Source organism: Pinus tabuliformis, chromosome 1_2 (assembly GCF_031772625.1).
Source record: "Pinus tabuliformis cultivar Carrire ecotype Pingquan chromosome 1_2, CPIR1, whole genome shotgun sequence".
Classification (NCBI taxonomy): Eukaryota; Viridiplantae; Streptophyta; class Pinopsida; order Pinales; family Pinaceae; genus Pinus; species Pinus tabuliformis.
In genome coordinates, this window is record NC_142298.1 from 457,824,449 (window position 1) to 457,851,164 (window position 26,716).

Here is a 26,716-nt window from a genome sequence, read left to right on the forward strand (position 1 = left end):
ATTATGTACTCCACACCATCCTTGAACAAGTGATGCTTGTTTTCATGGTGGTAAAAGAATGATTTCTGGTCATACAAATATGGACTACCCAACACCACACCTAAAATATCAAGCGGTACCACATCTAACTCTACTTCGCCAAAAAATTTTGCAGTGATTTCAAACTTAAATAAACATTTTCTTGTAACCTGTAAACTTTTGTCTCTTGTTATCCATCCAAAGGGTATGGTTTATGGTGAGGTACAGTTTAAATATTCAATTTGTTGAATAAGTCTTCAGAGATTAGATTTGCTTTTGACCCACTATCGAAGAGTGTGTCAATCTTGATGTGTTTAGATATGAACCTAACATGAGATAACTCAATTTGTCTCTTTTCATTTGGAGTAGTAGTAGTGTTACAATTTTATGAACTAGTTATTGCAATATCTTGTTTTCCTTTGATTCCCATGACAATGATTTTATTTTCATCACTTGATTCATAACCTAAATATTCTTGAGTGATAGCAGTGGTTTTCTGTTTCCCTTTATTGTTGAACTTATTTGGTCTCATTTATGGATGCAATTTCCAGCAGTTATCCTCATTATGTCCCTCCTTTGATTCTCCCGTTCTTTCTTCACACTTGTGTTTTTCTTCCCTTTCCATTTTCCTCCATTCTCTTTCTCCTTACCCTTAGGTGGCTTTTTATCACTATTCTCTTCATAAGTGTTCTTTCCTCTAGATTCAAGATGCGTGGCTTGCACACATACTTCATCTAAATTAGATGGATTGAACATAAGAATAGTATGTTTCAAATAGGAATGGAAACCCCTAATACATTTCAGCAATGTATCTTGAGAATTCAAATTCACTCCTAATAACAAAGCCCTTTTTCTAAACTCTTGTGTATAATCTTGGACTGTTTGACCTTTAAGATACCTAAAATTATGTCAACTCATAATGGCTTTTTGCATATAGGCTAAAGGATCAAACTTTCTTTTAATTGCGGAAACAAATTCAACCCAAGTGATGGATATCTTACCATGGATTCTCATTTCTTCTTGAGTCTTTGTTTCCCACCAAACTAGTGCAACTCCTTCTAGCCTCAGTGAAGCCAACTGGATCTTTATGTCGTCTTCTTGAAGGTTCTGAATTTTGCAGTATACCTCCAACTTTCGAATCCAATTGTCCAACTTTTCTGCATTCACCTCTCCATTATGCATGGGAAGTTTGAATTTTATGTCCAATTTCAATAATGGAGTTTTTCCTTTTGGGATTTTGGAATGAGTATGGGCAGTTTCAATAGTGGTAGAGGAAGACGATGATGTGTGAGATTATGGAGATAATGAGGAAGATGGTTAGGATGGTGGAGATGGAGGTGGCTTTCCACCATTCCCTTGGGAATCTCTCTTCTCATCTTTTTTATCCTCTGAGCTTCCTTCTCCATGTGGAGGTTTAAAACTCTCTCCAACCATTTTGGTGTTCCTCTCTTCATAGAGGACTTTAACCATCTCAATCAAAGTATAGAAATATTTCTTGAATTCTTCCTCTTCTAAAGAGGGACCTTCAGGCTCTCTTTCTCCAGACATAATGGCTATGGATTCAGGCTCATAAATTTGTACTGATTGTACCTCTTCAATCTCAATTGAAGGAAAAACTTGAGGAGCTTCAAGTGTAGCTGGAATTGGAACTTTGGGTGGTGGAGATTGTGGTCTTGTGCCTCTCCTTCTTCTGGGCATTAGCTCCGGAGTTTCAACCAATAGCTTCCCTTCTCCTCTCCACAACTTTAACCTTGTAAGCATCACAATTCTCCAACCATTAAAATCCTAATTGCACAAACTCAAGCAATCAATCAATTCAACGTTGAGCTCTGATACCAACTTGATCTATTTTTGTGTAATTAGTTTTGTTGTACTAATAACAATTATAGATTTATAAACATGTGCTTGCTTCTTTCGTTTTGTAATGAGGTTTCCTTAGTTATTGGTGCTTACAAGCATGTAAATTTCCTTAAGTTAAACAAGACATTCATGACCAAAATAGCTTCAAAAATGAATAATGAATAGAAAACATGTACATTATAGCAAACCATCAAGGAGACACATTAACACAGTGTTTTGATGAAGGATTTCACCCCTCCTGGGCTACATCTCTTTGGTCCAGCTTCCATGGCTTGAGCCTCTGTATTAGCTCAATGTGGAAAAGATTATTTTTACAAAGCTCTGTGGCTCTTGATAACTACACCAATCTGTTTAAAAGGTCCAAATTATCTAAGAACACTTCTTCCTAATCTCAATTTGGTCGAAAATTGAGTAAGTTATGGCTCAAATAGTTTTTCCTAGAAAACCTCCGCTAAATCTGGAGAGACTCCAGTTAAGTCCGCCAAGTTTGGTGGCGGTTCCAGATTTGGTGGCTCTGCCATAAATTCCGCCAACTTAATAAACAGTTTAATTAAATGCTAATCATGATTAGGCGCTAATCATGCTTAGTGATGGCGCTGGCCCTTGGATGTTTGCTTGAGGTCACATGGGGTGGGGGCTAGCCCACAGGGCTGGCTCCTACCACCCCACTATTGAACTTTAAATGTGCATTTAAATATATGGTCGTGGGCACCTTTTAACAAGGATTGTGTTTGGTTTATTGGTAAGGCATTGTATTGGGAGGGGGAGGTCATGGATTCAAACCCGCCTCCAACTTAGGATAATTAGGCAATTTCACCTTCCCTAGATAAACTGCGAATTTGAAATTATAGTTAGAAGCTATAGTTTGATATTTAATAGTTATTATATATATATATATCTATAGATATATATATATATATATATATATATATATATATATATATATATATATATATATATATATATATATATATATATATAGATATATATATATATATATAGATATATATATATATATATAGTTTAAAAAAAACTATATAATATAAATAATAATTATATATAATATATAATATATAATATATAATATATAATATATAATATATATTTAAATAAAAACAAATTCAAATTCCAACTTAGGATAATTAGGCAATTTCACCTTCCCTGAGATAAACTGGTGAATCTGGAGGTGCCACTTGTCACAACCCCATTGGGCGAAAACTGAAGAAGATTCCCCTTGTTGAATGGACTACTGACTAGACTGCCATTTCATCATTCTGTCTGATCCTGCAATTTTTTTAGCTATTTAGGAAAACGAACAACATGCCTCTTCTCCTTCATCCAGGCTCCATTTTCGATGAAACAAATTTCGTTGTGATCGTCTTGACGAGACAGACGCAACCATATAGTTTTCGATCCAATATGATAACTTTGAATTTTGAGCTAAACACTTAGCACCTAATCACCTAGGGACCTAAATTATGACCCGTTACTTGGAATTGGGCATATAACCAAACATTGGGAAGATGATTTCGAATAGATTTTACCTATTGACCCAAAAATTATAACTTATAAGCATATCATTAGGAACATATGGTAGAGCTTGAAGGTAAGCTTAACAATCAATTTATTACTATTTTAATTGATTATGTATCCATCCACAATTATATTAATGTGAGTCACGTTAAAACATTTATTTGAAGAAATATAAGCATTCCAAACCTTGATTAATACAACTAGATATAGGTATGAAGAGAAAAGGCTTAGAATTCATTAGATAATTCCCAATCCAGATGAATGGGATGAAGACCACAATGGATTTTAACATAATTTCATTAGGTTCATATGACTGCTTGATCAACATGGATTGGTTGGAGGAATACCATGCACTATTAGATTGCTGCAATAAATCCTTTATCTGTATGGATGATGAAGAATTACAAAAATAAGTCCAAGGAATTCCCATGACAATATCCATTTGGGAAATGTCATCTATGTAGCTAAAGAGGAATTTGAGGAGAGGATGTTGAATCCTTGTAGCTCATTTGAAAGAGACAAATATGGATCAACAATCTTATTGCAAAACTACCCAACACTTCATGAATTCACCGATGTATTTGCAAAGATACATAGATTACCTCCAAGAAGGGATATTGATTTTACTATTGATCCAGTCCAGGGATCAGTTCCAAGGTCTAAGACACCATATAGAATGAGTAATCCAGAGCCTAATGAGTTGTGAATGCATTTGGAAGCATTATCGAAAGGGATATATATGCCCTAGTGTGTCACCATGGGGTGCACTAGTTCCTTTTTCTAATAAGAAGGATGGAACTCTTCATTTATGTATTGATTTTTGGCGATTAAATAAAGTCACCATTAAAGGGAAATACGTATTTCCAAGAATTGATGATTTGTTTGATCAACTTAATGGTGAAAACATATTTTCTAAAATTGATTTAAGATTTAGATATGAACAACTATAGATAAAAGAGGAAGATATTATTAAAACCACATTCCGAACTTGATATGGGCATTATAAGTTCATTTGGTTTATCCAACACGACAGGGGTTTTTCTATTTCTAATGAATGGGATCTTCAGGGAGTATTTGGACAAGTTTGTTGTTCTTTTTCTTAATAATATTTTAATTTACACTAAATATGAAGAGGAGCATCAACATCATTTCAAATTCATTCTGCAGCTACTTAGGAAGCATTAACTATATGTAAATCTAGGTAAATGTTCATTTTACTAGAGACAAATCCATTATTTGGGTCACATTATTTTAGAGGATGGAATAGTGGTGGACCTAGAGAAAATTAAAGCTATCATTAAATGGAAAACATTGAAGAATGATACAAAATTTCTACCTTCAGACTTGTTTGGTTATTGCATGAGGTTTATTGAAGGTTTCTCCAAAATCGCACAGCCCATTACATCTTTGCAGGAAAAGGGTGTGAAATTTCAGTGGACAACTAAGTGTGAAGCAAACTTAAGTTTTATTAACCAAAGCTCCAATATTAAACATTGCTGAATTGAATTCAAATTAGAAAAATACAACTTTGAAATTAAGTACATTAAGGGAAAGGAGAATCTAGTGGAAATTAGAGAATGAAGTTGTACAAGATGGACAACTAGGCTAGAAATTATGCAAATCAAGAATAATTTATAGAAAGGTACAACACAACAAAAATATCAAGATTATGATATGGGTGTAAAAGGTATTACTTTATATAAAGGTATAATTTATGTGTGAGATGTAACATATGTTGGTCACCCTAGATACCAGAAAACTTTGATAACAATTAAGAAGCTTTTTTATTGGCCATGATTAAAAAGGGAAGTGGCTAATTTATGCCTAGATGTATGGAATTTCAATGGTTGAAGGCCGAGCATAAACACCCAGCTGGTTTCCTTTAGAAAATCCTCATTCTTAAATGGAAGCGGGAGGTGGTTTCAGTCAATTTTATCACTAAACTCCTTGAAAAATCAAAGGGGCGTGATTCTATAACGGTGGTAGTGGAGAAGCTTACAAAATTCGCTCATGTTATTCCGGTTAAATCAACGCATAAGGAAATGAATATTGCAAATATTTATATGTGGGAAATTTCCAAGCTTCATAGAATACCTAAGGAAAAAAGTTTAGGTAGAGATCCAAAATTCACATCCAACTTTTGGATGGGATTGTTTAAAGGGCGCGACACCAATTTAAATTTTAGCATAGCATATCATCTTGAGTCTGTTGGATAAACTAAGAAGGTAAATCAAATAATTGAAGTTATGTTATGAATGTATGTGATGGACAAACCATCCAAATTGGATGACTATCTTAATTTGGTATAATTTGGTATAATTTGCATATAATAACGTGTACCAAGGATCATTAAGAATTAGAGCCGATTTGAATATTTGTATGGCAAAAAATGAAATACTCCTATGAGTTTGATTAACCTAGTGGATAGAATTATGGTTGGTCTTGAATTGCTTAAAGACATGTAGGAGCATATAGTTAAAATCAAACATAATTTGAAAAATGCTCAGGATAAGAGGAAATTCTATGCATACAAGAATAGTATGAGCAAGGAATTTAAAGTTGGGGAGCACATATTTCTGAAAGCAAAAGCAAATAAGAGCTAGATATTGTGGGCCATTTGAGATCTTGGAGAGGATCGACCCTGTTGCATATATGCATGCATTGCCTACATCTCTACATATTCATCATGTTTTTCATGTCTCATTGCTTAAGAAATATGCCCCTAGAACTAATCATGTTATTTATTGAAAAATGATTTAGGTAAAACTCGAGGGAGACTTTAAGGATTAGTTGGTGCATATCTTGGATAATAAGGTCAAGGTGCTATGGAATCCATCCATAGGCATGGTAAAGGTGCACTTGACCATGCTTGGTTGCGATGTGGGAGTAAGAAGAATTCATAAGGGCATAATACCCTCGCCTTGATCCAGGTGGATTGGTGGGCACTCACTTATTCCACTTAGACCCCCACCATTATTTCTTTCAAGTTTTTATTTTCCTTAATTGTAGCACAATTTACTATTTTTGGTAGTTTTTCAGGTCCTGAACTTTCAGAGTCATTTTGAGGCCCTAGACGACATTTTTTTGGAAAATCGGAAAACATGAGGCTTTACCTAAGATTTTTAGTCAAAATTTGTATTCCTTAGATATATATTCCTATCGAGGTATCGTGAATGTCAAACATAGATCATATGCCAATGTTACGACCCGAGGAAGTTGACGTCCAATTTACCCCAACGGGGCCTACAATTTTGGCACTGCATCTTCTAGGGTTAGGTTCTTGGGTGTTAATGGTCTTCTATTGTTTCTCAATAAAAAATAGGCCTTCAAGCCTCATTGTAACACAGTTCATAAGCATGTAGCCACTACATATATTCTTAGAGATAAAGGTACCATCGACCGAGCTAGTTTATTTCCATTTTGTATGTAAGCATATTCCAGTTCTTTGGTATTAATGAAATGAAGTTTTATTTCTACTGCATCTCTGTGTTTATTTTATATCTGTATTATGTTGTGCTCATGTATAAGTCTGGATCACACATTTTCTACTGATATATTATATATATTTGTAGATTTGTATATATGATGCACTGAGGACAATGCATAAAACAAGGAGGGAGGAATGTAATACCCTTACCTGTTTGGAGTTATAAATATATGTGCTCATGACGTTAGGCTATTGAGTTGGATGTTTTACTATGTATGCCCATGTATTGACATTAGATAACTTTTGGGGCTAGTGGCCCAGATGTTGATATGTCAGTTTTGGCTAGGTGGCCAAGAAAGTCATGATGTAAATATTGTAAATTATACATATTTTTTCTAAATTAATAAAATTAGGCTACCTTTGGAGCCCACTTCATAGAAAGATATGGGGGACACAACTATAAGGAAAAAAGGTAACAATTAGGTTCGTTTGGGTAAAAAGTGCACTCTAGAACCCATGTGTCTTAAGTGAGTACCACATGGCCAATTAGGGCCATGCATTTATAAAGGAAGTGTAGGTTCCTATTATGATTATGCATTTAAGGGATTCATGGATTGATTTTTTAGTGGAATACTTAGGAAGCTGAGTCGAATAATTGATGCTCAGTGAGTCTTAGGGTGGACTTTGGAGTTGAATAGGGTGCAGCTAATAAGTTCACTGTTCCTAGGGATGCATTTGGTTTTACAGAACTCCAAAGAAACTCTGGGAGATTGATAATTTTGAAGTTTTGTTGGCTCTGGTGATGCCTTGGTTTGATGGAGTTCTAGTGGGGAACATGGTTGGAGATAGATGGTGAGTCTTGATTGCAACCAATTGTGGGGAAACTGATTTGATTGTTCAACACTTGACACTAGGTAGAAACATGTCTTCTAGAGTTGCATGCAGAAATTTTTCTAGCCTATTGTAAGTCTCCATGGAAGGTATGCACCGCTAAGGGTTTTCGGTTGTGCTTCTTGGGTGCAGGTCAGGGGGACATGAGCCTGTGATTGGAGACTCAGGTTGATGGGGTTGGTGTTGTGGCCTGGGTCTTATGTTATTGTTGTTACTTTTGGAGTTGTTGTCCCAACACAGGGATTACTAGTGGTTGAGTTTATGAGCCACTCGGTCTATGGCTGGGAGGAATGTGGAAATCTCGCATCTAGTTGGCTCTTTTCTTCATATAAGTGTTGAAACAATGTACTTTATTATTATTTGTATAATGTGTTTGATTAAATATTTTTATGCATATGTTGTTTTCAATTTAATTGTTTTAATACATAATATATAAATCTACATGGAATATAGTGTTTCATGTCATATTTAGTTAAATTTCTAGGTCCTCAATAAAGGGTTGACATAAATAAACATGTACACTTTTGTAGATACTTTTAGAGTTATTAATTAGATTTTGTAGCATTGTTAATATAGTGTTTCCTTGTTGGGGGATGGACACTATAGATGGTAGTGATTCCTGGTTGGGGGTCGAGGAAACTAAAAAGGATAAACCTTAATTAGGGTGACTTAATCCTTAATTAAGTGATCAAATATCTTACCATGTCAATTGGATAGCTTAGCTTCCAAGTCATCATCGTCAACTAATCAAGCTTTGCCACCTACTATAAGGAATCCAGGTCATATGTTAGTTCAAGTCACTCTTCCTTTGCCACGCCTTGTTGATGTCATCTTGTTGTTATGGTGACATCAACATACCACGTGATGTACTCTAGGTGGTGCCACATGTTATATAAACACAAACCACTTGGCCATCTAGAAGAGCAGATTCTACCTGCCATATCTCACGTTGATAGTGTTCCATGTCATCACTATTGCTATGTCATTACCACTTGGCTTGACGACTCCTACTGCCATATCACTCTCAGTCCTTCCACAAGAGATCGTTCTTCATTAACATGTAGACACCTTCCAAGGTGCCAAATGTTTGAAATGAGTTCAACTAATGAGAACCATTTTGGGGGGCCCTTAGTTGCTCAACATTTAATAAAGGCAGGGGGTGAAATTTTTTGCACATGTGACTAATCCACCTGTAGCTCAGCTAAGTGTGTTGTATAAATACAATGACTTGTCAAATCGAATGGTTATAACTAAACTTTGAGCCCCCCAAGATTTTCTGAAGTTTAACAGGGGGGTGGTGAATTTTATGTCATTTTGTGCACGTTGGAACCAAAAGGAGCTGGAACCCTCCCAAACTTTAATATGGATTTTCTCATCACTCCTTTGGAGTTTAATTAAAGTGCGATATAGAATTGGCAAGGTCTTGGATAGGACTGCCCAACTAAAAATGTAAGGAAATAAAACATAAATTCCCTCAAATATAATACATACATCCTTGACCTCAGCTAGGCATTGACACACATAAACACACTTACTAGGCTCCCCTTGAACTTAACACTTGACATCAATGAATTAAACTTGGCATGCTCAACTATATCACTTCAATGAGCTCCCCTAAACTTGATATTGCTTACCATCAATGACAACCACTTTTCAACACCTCTATATTGGCCCGATGTATTACCACCACATAAAGTATCAATTCAATTGTGGCACTTTCATAATTGATGACATCAATATGAATTATATCATATTTCTTTCCCCCACATATATATATATATATATATATATATATATATATGTGGATGTTTGACTATCTTACGACAATATGTTAATAGATTCTTAGTTTGATAAAGAAGTTTCATTTTTCATAACCTCTGGCTTTTTAAAAATTTGTAAAGAAGCATTCTTGTTCACATATGTTTCCATAAGTTGAGTAATTGTCGGTCGATAAAAATTGTAATTGATGTCTTTTAATACAAGTTTGAAGAGCAAGAAGTGTTTTATATATTTCAGATTTTCATTATTTTATTTTGAAATCAAACTATGATAAATGCATAAATAATCTAGATGAACTAATAACACTAGAAATTATAATTCAGAGTTTTGTTTGAGTTTTGCAAGTCTTTGCCTCCTCCTTCCTTGGGCTAAACTATGATTAGCAACATATTCATAATGCTCCACATCAAAAGAAATAATTTTAGTGTTCAAATCCTTTTCTGTTAATCACGTGGCTATGGAGCTAAATAAGCAAGTTAATGCAAATATTAAAGGAAGGTTTAAGTCTACTTCCGAGAGAAAGCAATTTGATGGAATTTTCTAAATGTTAAACTTGTAAATTTCCTCAAAATTTGTGTAATTAGAGATTTTCATTTTTATTTTTTTTTAAGATAACATGCGCACAGATATAGAATATAATTAATTGTATCTAAAAAGTATTTAGTTTTTGTAAGATTTAAACAATGTAACGGTAAAGATAACACACCTACATTATGAATTCTAACTTAAATTAAAATTATATACATAGTATTTTTGAAAAATATATGAAATAAAAAAATTTAATTACATATTAAAAAAAATGATATGGAATTTTTTTTTTTTTTTTTTTTTATTTCAAGAAAGACAACATTTTTAAAAGTAAAACTTATGACTCTGTATCATATTGATCTAAACAAGTGCTATGTAGTAGCTAGTACCTGTGGTTCAATTTAAAGATAGCTAATTAGAGTATGAAAAACTAGTACTCGTCGCTTGGTTTAAATATAGCTAATTAGAGTATGCACAACTGACAGAGTGTGAGATGATCAATTAAAGCCTTCATAAAAAAAATAGAAATGATAGTGAAACTGTTGTGCTAAAATGTTGCTTCTTGGTGAGTGTCCTACCTCATTGGTTATAATGAAGTTTTATAACTTTATTTTTTGGGCAACGTTTGGCTCAAATTGATATGGAGAAACTTAGTTTCAACTCAATGAGATGTCAATTCTAAGAAAATTGTCTTGCACAACCAATTATATCCTACAAAGTTGATGGGAATTGAACATTATTGATATAGAGTTGAATACAAATGTGTTTGTGGCGGTGAAGGCATGGGTATATGAAACCAAACTTTTATTGTTATCTCTCAAATGGCGTATCTTTCTTTTGAAGAGCAAAATTGAGTCGGGATGATCTATAATTTGTGATTTAGTATTAAATTAATTTTCAAATTAAATTGTCTTTACAAGTTAATTAATATTTATGAATAACTTATAATAAAAATTGTTTTACTATTAATTTAACTATTAAATTATAAGTAGCACAGTTATATAAATTAAATTACTAGTAACTATAGCTCGATATGAAAACACTTAATTTCTAATCAAAATATTTAATTCCTAAAACATTTCGTATCGTGGAAAAAAATCATTAGAAAAAATAAATATTAAAAAAATTTAAATATATCATTAACCCTTTTCAAAAAAAATCTGAATATAATAAGTTTGTCTATGATTTGTGATTTAGGATTAATTTGCCGAATTTGACACAATCATTTTGAATAAAACTAGCAATAGAGTTGCAATAGATTAAACCACTTTAAAATTTGTCATCTTAAATTGAAAATATAAAAGAGAAAAATTATGAAAATGAAAAAAATAATAAAAAAAGGATTTAAAAAAAGAAATAAATAAAAAAGAAATAAAACTATAAACAAAAAATCAGTAACAACTCATAATAAGACATCAAATAATCACTTTACAATAAATAAATTTTAAAAATAATAAAAAAAAAAAAAATGAATTCCCAATATTAAAATATAGATAAACAACATAATTTTTTGTCAAAGCAAACTAATAAATAATAAAAAACAAACTAATAAATAATAAAAACAAACAAACAAACAAAAAAACACTTAATACCATACTTACAAGCAAATATATTAACTGAAACAACATCGACAAAAAAATTTAAGAAACAGGGATAATAGTGAAAACCAAACATAATGACACAAGTAGCTCAAAGCTTACGCGAAATAAGGACGATCAAAATATAGCGAAATAATTAATATTCATAATATTGAGGAACGTAAATAATGAATCGCATACTATGAGGGATTTAATTTTTACATATAAGCTTATGGTTTGATTAGCGTATAATTAGAGATTAATGGGTTGTATTGTGATTTAATCGTGGAAACGAAGTAAGTTGTCATATAAGTTTTACTTTTAAAAATTTTGGTTTCCTTGAAGTACAAAGAAAGATGTTTTTCTTATCAATTTTTATTTTTAATATATATTTATAATTTTTAATATATTTTGTAAAAATAATATATATATATTTAGGATAGAATTCACCAAAGGTTACACTATGTTTTCATCAAACGCTTATACACTTACATTGTTTAAACCTTATAAAAACTAAAAACCTTTCGGACATTTTTAATTATATTCTATGTCGGTTGGCATGATATCTTACAAATAAAAAAGAAAGAAATGAAAATATTAGACCATGATTTCCAATTTCACAAATTTTGAGAAATTTACCATTCTAATATTTAGAAAACGGATTGGGTGTGATGTAGGTTTAGTGATTTGAATTAGAATATTACTGTGATTAGAGGTTTATTTTATCATTTAATATGATATGAGGGTGATATGTGATTCTGGTTCGTACTTAATGTAAATTTAACCTGTATTTTTTTAAATGAAATTAGTTTATTTTATGTATATAAAAGTAATTTTGACTATAATAAAAAAAAAGTGTGTTTAGTTAGTTTTAATCAAAAATATTATAAAAGATCAATAATTTCAATTTCACTATAGTTATATGTTGATATTACAACTTAATGTGGTAAAACCAATATATATTTATTTTAAGCACCAATCTAACATGATTCAAAAGGGATCAAATTTCTTCATGTGTAAACTTATTTTAGAGTGCAAAATACAATGTGTCATTTTTCATTGTTTAAATTGTATTCTTAAATGTTATATAGAGTACACAATTTAAACTTCCAAGTCCAAAAAAATCTTTGTTGGAATTGGGCAGAAAAACATATACCTATAAAAAGATAAAATTGTAAAATATTGTGACTACTTCAAATGTTTTAGCCATAATTTTCTTTTTCAATAGTGTTATATGACATAGATAATTTTTTGAAAACAATATAAAATATATACATAATTGACATTAAAATATTTCACATAACATGTGCATCATGCTCATTAAATTAGATTTTTCCTTATTAATATAGTTTTAAGTATAGGTCAATACTAATTCCTATAAAATATTTTATTCATAACCTGTATTGAATATTTTGTTATATACAACATTACAATATTTTCTTTTTCACATTTATTATATATATATATATATATATATATATAATTTAGTTAGCATAGATCTTCAAATAGGTTATTTAATTCCTGCGTTGAAATAGTTTTGAAAAATATAAGGTTAAAGCATCTTTACTCACACATTTTTTACTTCTAGTTACTTTACATGAAATTATATTATGCATAAGGAAAACTAACTGAACATGCATAGCATATTCATTTTTGTTCTTTGTTATAGTCACATTGATTTTCTATTTACAGAATATTTTATTTTTATTTTAAGAGGGCATGTGTCAACTCCATGTTGAACACTGACAAAATTACACATCCCCTCATACTAGGTTGTAAAATGAACCTCTTGGCTCAATGAGCCTCTAACCTCAATAATTTCACTCGCTCTCAGTCATAAATAAAATATTTCGAAGTCCACATGACATAATATAATTTCATATCAACATTCAAAAGAGATAAAATTATAATTAAAGAATTGAGAATGTTTAAACCTTATATTTTCCAAAAATATTACAATATATATATGTAAAATATATTCATGCAATATAAAATAAAATATTCAATGCTGAAAGAAAAATGTAATTTAAAGTTTAAAAATAAAATATAAAATATGAAGTAGTTTAAATAAGGATACTAAGAGGGACATGTGTAATTCATTCAATTATTAATATAAAACTAATATGTGACCTTTAAAATTATTTATAATAATAAAAAAGTTCATTGTTAGTCATGAATATTTTTTTTAACAAGCATATTAACCTATACATAAAAATATATTAATAAAAAAACCATTTTAATGTGAACTACGTAGTCCATAGATAAAATATTTCAATGTGCATGCTATGTAAAATATTTCAATGTCAATTATCTATATATTATATAATGTTTCAAAAATATGTATATATCATATTAAACAATTGGAAAAACAAAATTATGGTTTAAATGTTTAAAGTAGTATCGTTATTTTACATTTTGGTCCTTTTTTAAGTGTATTTTTTTTTGTCAATTTTCTTAAAGTCGAACAAATTTATTTTGGACTTACAAGTTATGTACTCTATATCGCATTTAGAAATACAATCTAATCAATGAAAAATTACACATTTTATATATATAAAGAGTGAGAGAAGCATTATAGATTTATTGAGATTTATCAACGGATGAGAGAGATGCAATTTTTTTTCAAATTTTGCACTCTTAAAATGACTTGCACCTAAACAGATTTAATCTCTTCCAGTGCATGTTAGATCTATGCTTTAGATGGATCTATATTAATATATATGTGTGTTTCCGGGAAAACTAGTGTCTTTTCAATCTGCTAGTCCCACTTGGATTGGCAGCTATCCTAGAAACAAACAATCAAAGCAATTTGCGATTTTCTCTATGTATGATAGATAAGAGAGCAACAAAGGGACCAACCTGGATCTTCCACTTGATTCCTTGCTTGATTTCTCTCTCCCTTGATAGAGCTTGCAAACCTCTCCTACTTGTCTCGCTTAGAGAATACCTGTAGAAACAAAGTAACAGAACACCATCAAAGCATCTCGATCTATTATATCATAAAAAATGCAGAATCAAAAACACATTGAACATACAATGGCATTTACAAATAATAAGATTCACAAGTACATGATTGTATGGAGAAAAACTCAAAGAACTTTATTAAGATAGAAGGGAGAATTACAACCCAGCTGTCTGATCCAGCATCAACCTCCCAACATCAAAACCCTCTTCACCTCATTAAAAGCAAGATCACCCAACAATACAATGCTCCTTCTCAAAGACAAATTATCAGCACTTCCTTGCAAATTACAAAATTCCAGCCTTTAGATCTCTCAGATGAGGGATCCATTTATAGATGTCTACAAGGGTGTGAGTCATCTCTGGGTTTTTGATTAGTGTCATTCCACTTGTAGTTCTTGGTTCCACTTGGATATTTCTTTGATCTCTTACTCATCCCTGGGCGAATTCAGAGAGGCAAGTGTCATAGGAGAAGTTTCTAGAAGATTCCATGAGCATCCACTTAGCAAACTGTCTCAGACATTTGTCCATTCTCGCTCATCGCACCCCACAGAAGGCCTCTTCAGTATGCATCACACCTGGCTAGTGTAGGAGTCAGTATGCATCACACCCTGACAGTGAAGTAGTTAGTATGGTCCAGTTTTGGCCAGTTCTAAGTGGTTTTTCAGGTGGAACTTTTGGGGAATGATGTAATCAGTTGACCATGATCCTTTAGGGTATGAAACAAAACTTTTAGGGGTTAAAGAGCCCTTGATTTATTGACATATGAGATTGGTGTTGCAGTGCCCAAATATGTCTATAACAGTTGCCCCCTAAAGCATGAAGTTGTAAATCTTTTGATGTCGGGTGAAATGCTTTATCATGAGGATCCGAGGTATTCAAATTGGAAGGTGACCTGTATAAGATACAATGCAATACGTAATCATCATATTATTTTCATGATCTAGCTGAGGCGAGCATTCCCATGCTTAGCTTTATAAATTCATTTTCATGTACATAGGACAGATAATCGTCTACAATTGTAGACTAGTGATTCTTTATATGTAGAGTCATCATCCCTTAGCTTGGATGATCATTTGTGCAGCTTCTGTGTACATTTGATGTCTTTTTATTCCTGAATATATCGTAGCCCAGATGGATGAAACTAGATCCGGGGTCTTCAAACTCATTCAATCTTCGCCTGATGTACAAGTCGATCCATGTGAAAAGATGTCCTGACGTCGAACATGGAAAGACATTGCTTGATTACCAGCCAATAATTTAAGTTGTTAACAGGCGCGAGAGGAATCACCGATAATGATAATCACCCTCAAGGTACTACAGTACAATTTATGTGGTGTGAATACATGAATTGATGTCAAACACCATGTAAAATCTTTCGGTCGTTGGCCATTGATGTAAACCTATCGCCGGAAGTGAGAACTTGCCATTGAGGCATGCAAGCTTCAAAGTACTGAAAGAGTTGTTTCTAAGTCAACTTCTTGGATAATGAGCTGATGTCGACAAGAAGTGACCCATCATAGGAGGGTCTTAATGTATCCCACATCTACAACACGAAACGTAGCAAATGATTTTCTGGAGGTGAAAATGATCTGATGATACAAAGTTCAGGAATGGCAGTCATGAAAAATGGAGGATGAAGGTATTGCAGCAGATGAGGCATTAACTGGGTGGTGAATTCTCTGAATGACTTCTCTTGAACATATCGGCGACATTGAGATGGATTGGTAGCATTAACCCCAAAAATGGATGGCATGGAGGACCAATGGCAAAATGACCGGTGAATGGAATAACCCAACCCGACTCAATCATGGTGATGGAGTGAAAGTGTCATGTTCAAGAGCAACCTGCTACCAATAAAGTTCTTCAAGTTTTCTTCCCTTTTTCCCTTGTCATTGCTGACCAGTACCTCTTTATTTTTGTCAAGCTTGAGGAGGATAACATATGCTTGTTCTATAATTTGCCCTTCGAGCAAACCTGTCGCTATGTTTTAGTGAGCCTAGTGACAATGAAACTTGTTCTTGTCTGGGTGGACAAGTTTGTCGCTATTGTTTTAACGAGTTTAATGACAAGGATAACTCGGTCCTTTTCACGTTTAGAGAGTTTGAAAAGGGAAGAAAAGGAAACTCCAGCAGTTCATTTTCATAGCACAATCCCTTAACTTCGAAAAAGGATAAAATAATACGAAAGGGATGAGTTTTTGATAACTTTAGCGAGCCGAAAATGCAAGCGCTCGAACTTTTTCGAGGGATAATTCCTCAAGTCCGAAAAGTATTAAAATAGACAGGAGGGATGGCATTTCAATTACTTTAATGAGCTGGAAAAGCCAATAGCTTGACGATCTTTTCATATTTAACGAGTCTGAAAAGAGTTTAAAGGGGGCTCTTTTTGAGGAACGAGTGGCGTTTAGGGTAGCAACTGGTTCTGGGTAAGCTTGGAACTTTTCAAAACATGGTGATGTGAAGAGGTTGGCTAACAAGGCCACTCATCACAACTGTTCCTCAAAAGGGTAAAAAATCAAGTGGAAGCGTTTAATCGGACAAAAGGATGGAGGTGATGGCAAAACACAACCAAGGCTCAAAATGTTGATAGCATGGCAATCACAGAGGTCGTTTACTAAAGGCGGGTTTATTTTTTAATGAGCTTGAACCTTGTGTTAACATATGCTCAGTGGCGAGTTTATTTTTTAACGAGCTTGAACCTTGCGGAAACATTGCTCATTTTATGGTCAAAATGTTTAATTCACAGTTTAGCACCTATCATATTATTTTTCCGGTCGTTCAACCTGCTCAATTACTCCATTGAACTGACTAGAAATACATACATATGAAAAAAAATGAATTAAACTACTTGAAGCACGTGAACAATAAACATAAAAGTAGTTTTACCTCTCATTTTCATCATTCTATTTCAAATTTGGGATTTTGGAGCGCTAGAGTGGTTTTCCTCCTCAAATTACACCAGCTGATTTCAGGAGATCCGATGGACTATTATCTGTGCCGTTAGGACCAAGTAGGAGCTAACCCTGAGCTCTTCAATTTCATACCATCCTTCTTTAATTCTAAGCATGTTTTCCCATTCTTTTGGGCCCCTAGGGTTTGAACAATTCGTTTTCCCATCATCGCACCTAGTCTACATCAAAAGGGGCGATGCATACTGAGCTGCACAATGGTCAGTCAGTATGCATCTCACCTTGCTCAAAGGCAGGGTGCGATGGGCGCAAAAGGGAAACTTTACACAGTGATTTTTCATGAAATTTTTGCCTGTTTTTGCTCAAATTTGGATCCTAATTCATCTTTTGTCTATGTTTCATATATTTGTTGGATCAAGATGGTCGTTACATGGTGTGAACATGAACATGAAGAAGAGGACATGATTGCCTTACATGATCAGGAAATGGTTACTGCATTACGAAACTGTGGTTTGCTCAAATTCTTCCGCATATCCAGCATGCGGCAACAAATTAGTTTGTTGCAGTATTTTCTTGATGCTTGGGATCCGATCAACCAGGTATTCTAGATTAGAGGAAAATATATCCCATTGATAGCCGAGGATATCTACTTTCTGACAGGGTTATCGAGGCGTGGTTCCCCTTTTCCACTATGAATATCCACCCGTGGGGGTGAATCTGTGAGAGATTATATTTGCCAATTTTGTAGAGATGGATCTCAGCCCAGCAGGGATGACAAGATCAATATCTAGGATGTCACTGATCAGCCCTTAAGGACCATTTTATTTACTTTTTCTAGATTGGATGGCGGCGCAGCTCTTCATTTGGCCAACAGATATTACATGCAGTACGCCTTGGAATGCCTGGAACCAAAGGTGTTCAATTGGTGTGAGGCAGTACTTCCTATTATAAAAGAACAGATCTCCAAGGTAAAGAATGGATGATCCAAGAATTTTGGCTACGTTTCCATCTTGACTGCTTTTTCCTTGGAGAGGATTCCACTGATGTAGCCTCAGTACATTTCACTAGGATCGCCAACACCGAGGGAACCACGGATGCAGAGGTGGGTTGATCTTATGGCCAAACATGTTGGTAAATCACAGATTTCCTTCTCTGATGCCTTCTTTGAGTGGTTCAACTGTCAAGAAATGGTCTTTGTGGAGTATCCATACATCGGGATGGATTTCCGAGGCAACCCAGATTTAGCGTTACTGGCTGGCAAACAGTGGAGTGTTATAGGTAAAATGATTCGACCACATTTTTTTATCAGTTTTATAATGTTTTTGTGTTTTTAAATGTTATCAAGACTAATCGAACTCATGTGTGTGTTCAGATATTGGGCCAGTGCGACTAGCGGCTCGCCCACAGGCGGCAGCTAATGCTCCAGCAGGAGAGGCTATAGGGAGGGCCGTCCTTCGAGATCTGGACATATCGAAGACCCTGGCAGTGCTGCAGGATCAGATCGAGGGCCTTACTCTCAGTATTGAGGATGTCAGGACCAATGAGTTACCCTTGAGGTTACAGCGCCACACCACTAGTGTGCTGGGTCGATGGACCCGACTTTTGTGCATGATCACACAGGCGGTGACATGTTATCGCCAGCATCATTAGTCTAGGATGTTTTTTTGCATTCATTTCAAGTTTCTTGGTCATATGATCGATTTTGTCTTGGACACAAAACATTTGTAAAAACTATAAACAATTATGTATTTTTGATTTTCGGAGTTTTATCTTGGTTAAGTTATTCAATCCTGATGCAAATGTTAATGTAAAATGTTTTTCTTTACAAATGCTACAAATCTCTATCTAACACATAGTTTGCTAATGAATCAGTTAATGTGTTTAAGTTTTTGGAAATATGTTGATATTGAATGGAATCAAACTATATTTCCAAAATCCTGACTCTTAGGAACATGCGATAAATAGCTGGGTTCCGAATGGAATAAACGCCAGCAAGCTGTAGAATGACAAGTTGCAAATCTATCCTGACAACAAGTCGGCGTATTCCATGCAAAATTGCATCAGAGAGAAGCTCAATCAATGCGCTATACTCAGCGATGTTATTTGTAGATCGACCAATACATATTCCCCTGAAACTCACTAACTCGCCACTTGGAGCAAAAATGACCCAGGGCGAAGAAGATAGGTTCCGCATACTACGAATAGCTCCATCGGCGTACCCAACAAATGATTCCAAAAAGTCTGACATCTACAACAAATGAAAAATGGATTACCTAACCAAAATGACAACTCTAAAAGAAAACAAAAATGTAACAAAAGAATATATACAAAGAGCGTACTACACTTAATCAAGCATAGTAACATTTAAGATACAACCCATTTCGGGGTTGCGACAGTTGAATTTTGTCATAATCAACCAGCTCGTAGGCTCCTGTTGTCAATACCCATTTAACAATGTAGGGGCCCATCCATAATGGTTTGAACTTACCTGCTCCCAATTTATCAGAGTCCTGGTCATAGAGCAAGACTAGGTCACATTCCGAGAAGACACAAGGCTTGACATTTTTGTCAAATTGCACCTTGACACGTTTCTTATGTGTTTCGTTAGCTAGTGCGGTGTCACGACGGGTTTCATCTAGGTGGATTAGTTCCAAGAAACGAGCCTCTTCTTTCGAATTTTCGGGAAGCAAATCAATCGCGAGCTTGAGGGATGAAATTTCACACTGGATTGGTAAGACAGCTTCCAGACCATACACTAACTGAAACGGCATAAACCCAGTCGCATTTCTCACCGAAGTCCTATATGCCCATAGAGATGAGTACAGGATCAAATGCCAATTCCGTTTGTGAACTCCAATCATTCTCTGCAGCGTGTGCTTAAGGACTTTGTTGATTGCCTCAACTTGTCCATTAGCCTGCAGATAATATGGAGTAGAACTATGGTGGGACAATCCTAATTTGGAAGTCAATTCAACCATCATGTGATTGCGAAAATGTGACCGATGATCTGTGACTATAGCCCGTGGAACACCAAATATAGAGAATACACAATTAAAAAATAAAAGAGCAGTCGTTTCATTGCTGTTGTTTAATGTAGGCATCACCTTGACCCATTTTGAAAAAAAGTCAACAGAAACTATAATATACCCATGCCCCCCGGCAGAGGTGGGGTTACATGTCATGAAATCTATGCCCCATTTAGTGAATGGCCCAAAAACAACTACTGGGTGCAACAGTTCAGGTGGCAATCTGGTTTTGCGATAAAAAATCTGGCAAGCATGCAGCTTATGACTGCAATTATGTAATCTTTGAATATAGTGGACCAGAAGTAACCAGCTTGTAAGATCTTTTATGCAGTAGCATAACCAGATAGATGCCCCCCACACGCACCTGAATGATAGTAATTCAAGACTTTTTCGGCCTCCTAATGCATGAGGCACCTTCATAGAACTATATCGACACCACAACGGTAAAGTGTATCATCGACGATCATGTACTCTTTTGCTTGGTATCAAATAAGCTGATGTTCGGAGTGAGAGGTGTTAGGTCTAAAAGTTTGGGTTTGGAGATAGACCAGTATATCTCTGTACCACGGATCGCTTGATGATATCAGAAACAGAGTCTCATCCACTGTATTTACAATATTTGATAGGAAATCAAAAATTGAAGGATGATGAAGGTCGCTTGAATAATCTTCATCGTTATCTTGAAGGTGGGAACGATGGTGGTAATATCCCCACGACGTCTCTACTATCATCATCGACTGAATGATTCCTTCATCTATAGAATGTATACGAGACCAAGGATCAGAAGAGGTACCATACTCTAGAGACCTATCTATCCAAACACTCACTGAGTGTTGAATTGGGTTCGCCGCCCAAGCCCAAAAAATTGATTGCTACAAAGATTCAATGGGACTTAGGAGCAACACCTCATGATGAGATACACTATCAAAATGGTCAGAGTTCTTCTTAATCTTTGATGATGTAGAAGATATCATATGACAAGTTTCCATTATGGCTACTTTCGCTAGATTACTTGGAGGTGGGAGGGCAAAAGTACCCATTAAGGAAGGGTCTTTTAGGAGACCTACTCTGATATTTTGAAGCGATTGAGAACTTCCATGGATCAATGGAATGCTTCCAATAGCTTGTGAACTGTTGGGGAAAAAGGTCATTTGGTCAACGATTGTAATTCCACCCTGGAAGGGAAATGCAATCTTTCTAAAGTATGTTGACACAACGACGGCCTTAGCATAAATCTAGGGCCTTCCCAGTAAGATATTGTAGTCAAGATTTTCATCAATGACCTCGACTTCAATTTCTACTGTCTTGCCCCCCAGTTCAACTTGAAAGTTACTTAAAATCCCATATGGTGTGTATGTTATTCCATCGAATGCCTTTAATGTTGTTGATGATTTCAACAAGGGTGGTGAACCTAGAGTTTTCCAACAACTCATTGACATAATACAGGTGGATGCCCCCTCATCAATGATTGTTCGATGAACAGTTTTATTGAGGGCTTTTACCTGTATAAGGAAAGTGAGTTGAGCCGGTAACTAAGGTGCGTATCCTTTATGGTCAAAGGCCACAAGATTGGAATCTGTTGGATCAATCCCTCCTATTGCTGATAATAGAGCCTGCTTTTGGGAGGGGAAATTTTGCAGTACTTCGAGTGTCGACATAGTGGATGGCGATTGAGCTAGATCCTCCACTATATTGTAGTTCTGTGCTACTCAGGCACAAGGATTAAATGTCGACTTATGTACAACTCCCTTTGGCGGCTTTATAGTTAATTCAGGAATAGCGGGTGTAACAACTTCTGTCGAACTACTAGGTTGATCTATAGCCTTGTTGTTCGAAGATTGTGGATTCCCATAATCTTTATTCCTTGTTGATATCAAAGAATCATTTTGTTGTTTTGAGACGGATAGCATAAGCACTTGGGATGTGGAAGCATGATCAATGGCAACCAGATTGGTTTCTGGGTTTGGAAATGGATCAGTCAACACCGCTGAGGTACTTGAAGCTTTTAACAGTTTTGTAACCTCAGCTCGATGTGGACAATTTTTCATGAAATGGTCCTCATTACAAATGTAACATGGATCATGAGGTTTCTTTTGCCCAGTAGGGTTCTCAGAATATTTTTCAGGAGTTGAATTTTCCTATTTCTTCTTATTATTTTTCCCTTTTTTCTTGCCCCTTGGTTGCTTTGGATTCTTGTCCTTGTTAGATGACACGGCATTAATCTCTGAGGCAAGAGGTTTGTCATTTTCTTTTTGACTAGAAACTGCAAGGGCTTTCCGAGATGGAGCTTTTGCAGTTTGCGTGCTTGAGGTACTGATCACGCTGTCACCGCGTGATAATCCTTGTCCAATTTGGGAGGGGGAGGAATAGAAAATTCTAGTCTAGGAGTGTCAGGAATTTTGTCGTAGAGCATGCCAGACTAAGTATAGATTAAGTCTAAATATTGTGCACGAGCAATGACTTGCTCTTCAGTGACAACTCCTCCCTTCGCCACATCCTTAGTAATAGAAGGCAATAAGGACTTAATAAACCACTCAGCTAAAAGTTGATCACGAACATACGTCTTTACCATTCGATGAAAATGTCGTTACTCATGGATATGATCAGATATGTGAGTGGCTGTTGTCTATTTAAAGTTGGTAAGGAGTTTTGTCCCCATTTCGTACCTTATGGGTAACTGAAAGTGGGTTAGAAAAGTAGTGGCAAGGGCACTGAATTTGTCAAATGAAGCTCTAGGTAATTCAATATACCATTTCGCTGTCGACCAGTTAGCGTTCATTGAAAAAGGCGAAGTCTAATCAAATCATCATTCAGGGTGTTTGATGAGCACCACAAATGAAAATTCATTACGTGATTCGATGGATCTTCACTTAGATTTCCATTGAATTTAGGAATATCAGAGGGAAGTTTATGAGGGATTGCTGGCCACCAAGGGGCATATGCAATTAGATCATTCATCAATTGGTTCAAGTCTGGTAATTCCAGAGTTGGTACAAAAGGCAATTGTTGATTCAAGTTTGGTGAAGCATACCCAGGATAAGATGGGATCGCCTGAGTAAGAGGTCTTTGCATACCATCATAATGTATCTGATGCTGGTAACTTTGATAAGGTTGTTGGACATAACCATTATAGTATAATTGTTGATAAACGCTTTGAAAAAACGGTTGTCCATTACCTACAAAGCGTTGTTGCTCAAATCCTTGGTAAGCTTGCTAGAATTGCGGTTGTTGATATTGTACCATCCATGGTTGTTGGACCATTTTTTGTTTCCCAATAATGGAAGATTGACCAAGATGCGGAGTGATAGTACCTGTTTGAGCATGAGTCGTTCTAGGTAAGGAAACACTAACCTGAGGTTGCGATTGAGTCGTAGAGACAAGACGCTGTTGTATTGCACCCTGAGAGACATTAGGTTGACACACAATAGGCAATGCTTGTACTTGCAACACAGTCACAATAGCAAGTGTAGTGGGAATGTTCGACACGGGTTGGACTGGTTGCATTGAATATACAACCCTTGGTTGTTGAGGCAGTATTGGTATCCAACCGTTTGATGTAATTCCAGTTTGACCTGAATTTTTCTGTGAACTCTCATATGGTTGTTCTCCAGGAGGGAACAATGAAAAAGCATACTACCCTCCATATGGCAGCAGTCAAGTGTTCAAAGGATATATTGGTCTTTGAAGACTAGTCTGCCCAAATTGATATTGGCATGCAGGATCAATTTGCTGAGTTTCAACATAAGAAATACCGGATGGGATTCTAGATGAACAAATAGGAACAAACCATGTTGTCAAAACAACCCCTGAGTGGACTCTAGCTAGTGATTGATAACTAGCCGGGACAGATGGTATACCAGCAAACATTGTAGGCACGGCAGCAGGCAGTTCTGTCGTAGTTGTATCAGATGACATTGTCTTAGATGTCGATGGTTTCTCAGACATGTTAGTCTATCCAAGAGATTTCCTAGCGATTCGATAGGAACTTGCGATGAAGGATGATTAAAAGAACTAACTTCAGGAGTAAATAGATATAAGTGGATCCTAGTTCCAAAATGTAATGGGGTACTGGATGGAAGATCCTCTACTATCTCCTCTATAGAAATCAGTCTAGGTGGAAGAGGTATACCGTCAGGTCCGTAAAATATTTCTGGAACCGAAGAAGTTATAGCTTCTGCAGTGACCGATACTGGGGGGATGACACCTTCTGAATTCTGGAATTCAACTTCCAGATGTTCAGGTAAGTGAACTTCAGTTTCTGGATCAGCTCTAGCTGGAGCCGTTTCAGGTATAGAAGTGTCTACCGTTACACTAGGATTAGTTCTAATGTCTTCTTATAACTGCGGAACTTCTTCTGTAAAGGCAGATGTACTAGAAATGAGCGGAGTAACTGTAATCTTTGATGATGTTGAAACACACGTTTCAAATAAACCAGGAGAAGTGGACTGAGTTAAACGAGACCATTTTGCCCAGAATGGTTTCGTTTCTAGAGTTAAAGACGGTTGACTCACTAGTCCCCGCAAATGATGGGGTTTTGATTGACTTTCTTCCACGATTGCGGATTACTTGATCAACTCAAAATTAAAAGGGGGAAAATGTTATTCCGAATTTAATAAATTTTAATGATGCTTTGACACAACTTTTCTTTTTTTCAATTTTTAAGAGTTGAGGAAAAGCTAAAGATGACTCTAGTTCCCTTTGATTTTTAATGAGCCTCAAGTGACAAGTGCTCAGATGGACCTTTTCTTTTAAGGAGTAGAAAAGGAACGAAAGTGACTACTCTAGAAATATAGACAGAGGGATTTCCAAACCAATCGCAAAACTGCAATATACACCTTGGTGATAAATTAAAGAGAAATTACCAAGGACTTATGTACGACAGTCAATCTTTCCGAATGTTGTGTTCAGTGCATTGCGATCGATAGGGCGACAGACACGGATTCCTATGGATAAAGGATATAAGCCTATTGTGGTCTCCCAATATATACGCGACGATACGGGGAGCACAAGTCCACGCTAGCACTTGTCGTATCAAAGAGGAGGAATCACCCAACCTTCGATGAAAACGATAGTTACTAGATTTTACGACACCAAAACACGTCTCTAGCCTAGACCTCTAGATGTGTTCCGTTAGGTTCCAAAGCATTGTTAAGTTCGTTGAAATTTATTTTAGAGTTGATCTTGTTTAGAAGTTTGCCTTTCGAGGTTCACCACGTGATGTAGATGTAAAATTCTAAATATGCAATCTAAAATGATAAACAATCATTGTTTACTTTTTAGCAATGAAAATCCTAGCTACTAAGGAAAGAAGATTATGATTCTTTCAAACAGAGAGCAGAGAGCACACACTACATGCACTTTTCCTAAATCATTTTTCGCACACAGTCTAAATGCGAATGCAAATGCATGTATTTGTTTTTCGTTCCCCTTAATGTGAAGAATGCCAAAAGGAAAACTAAGTATAGATTTGAAATATTTTCTTGAAAGCGACATTTCGACAATTTCTTTTTCAAAACGAAAGGAAGACTTAAATGACACTTTTCGATTTCGAATATAAAAATATTTCGACACTTCAAATATTAAAAATTAAAATCAAATACACAACAAAAAGTTTAATTGACTATCTAGAGAAGGAAGACTTTACGACACTTCCCTTTTTTGACACAAAACGACAGTTATGACACTTTTGTACCAAAACGACAGATTGATTCAAGCAACTTTTCGGTAAAGGATCGTAAATGATGGACAAATACATAAAAACATTTACTAATCCTAATCAAAGGAGGCTAGTCTATGTAATGCAAGGAAGATTTAGCAATGAGATACTGTCCATAAGCAGCAAAAACAATTAAACAGAGCTGAAAACAAGGACAAAAAACCCAAATTTCAAAGAGAGAAATGGGATTACTCAGTCATTGCACCTGTGCTTCACAGAAATAGGGATGCATCTCACCTGCTACACTCGGGAAGTGTGATGCATACTGCTTTCCCGTGATAGACAGTGCGATGGGCCAGGGAGCGCAACTGAGGTGGGTTTTTGCTCAAATTTGCAGCTGATTTCAGTGATTTAAGCTGAGCTATGATGGACAGTAAAGAGAAAAGTATAGAGGAATGATCTTGGGAGGTTACTGAGCTACCACAAGGGCATTTAGAATGCTTGCAAGTCAGATGTTTAGTTCATAAACTAAACTGGAGATTGACTGAA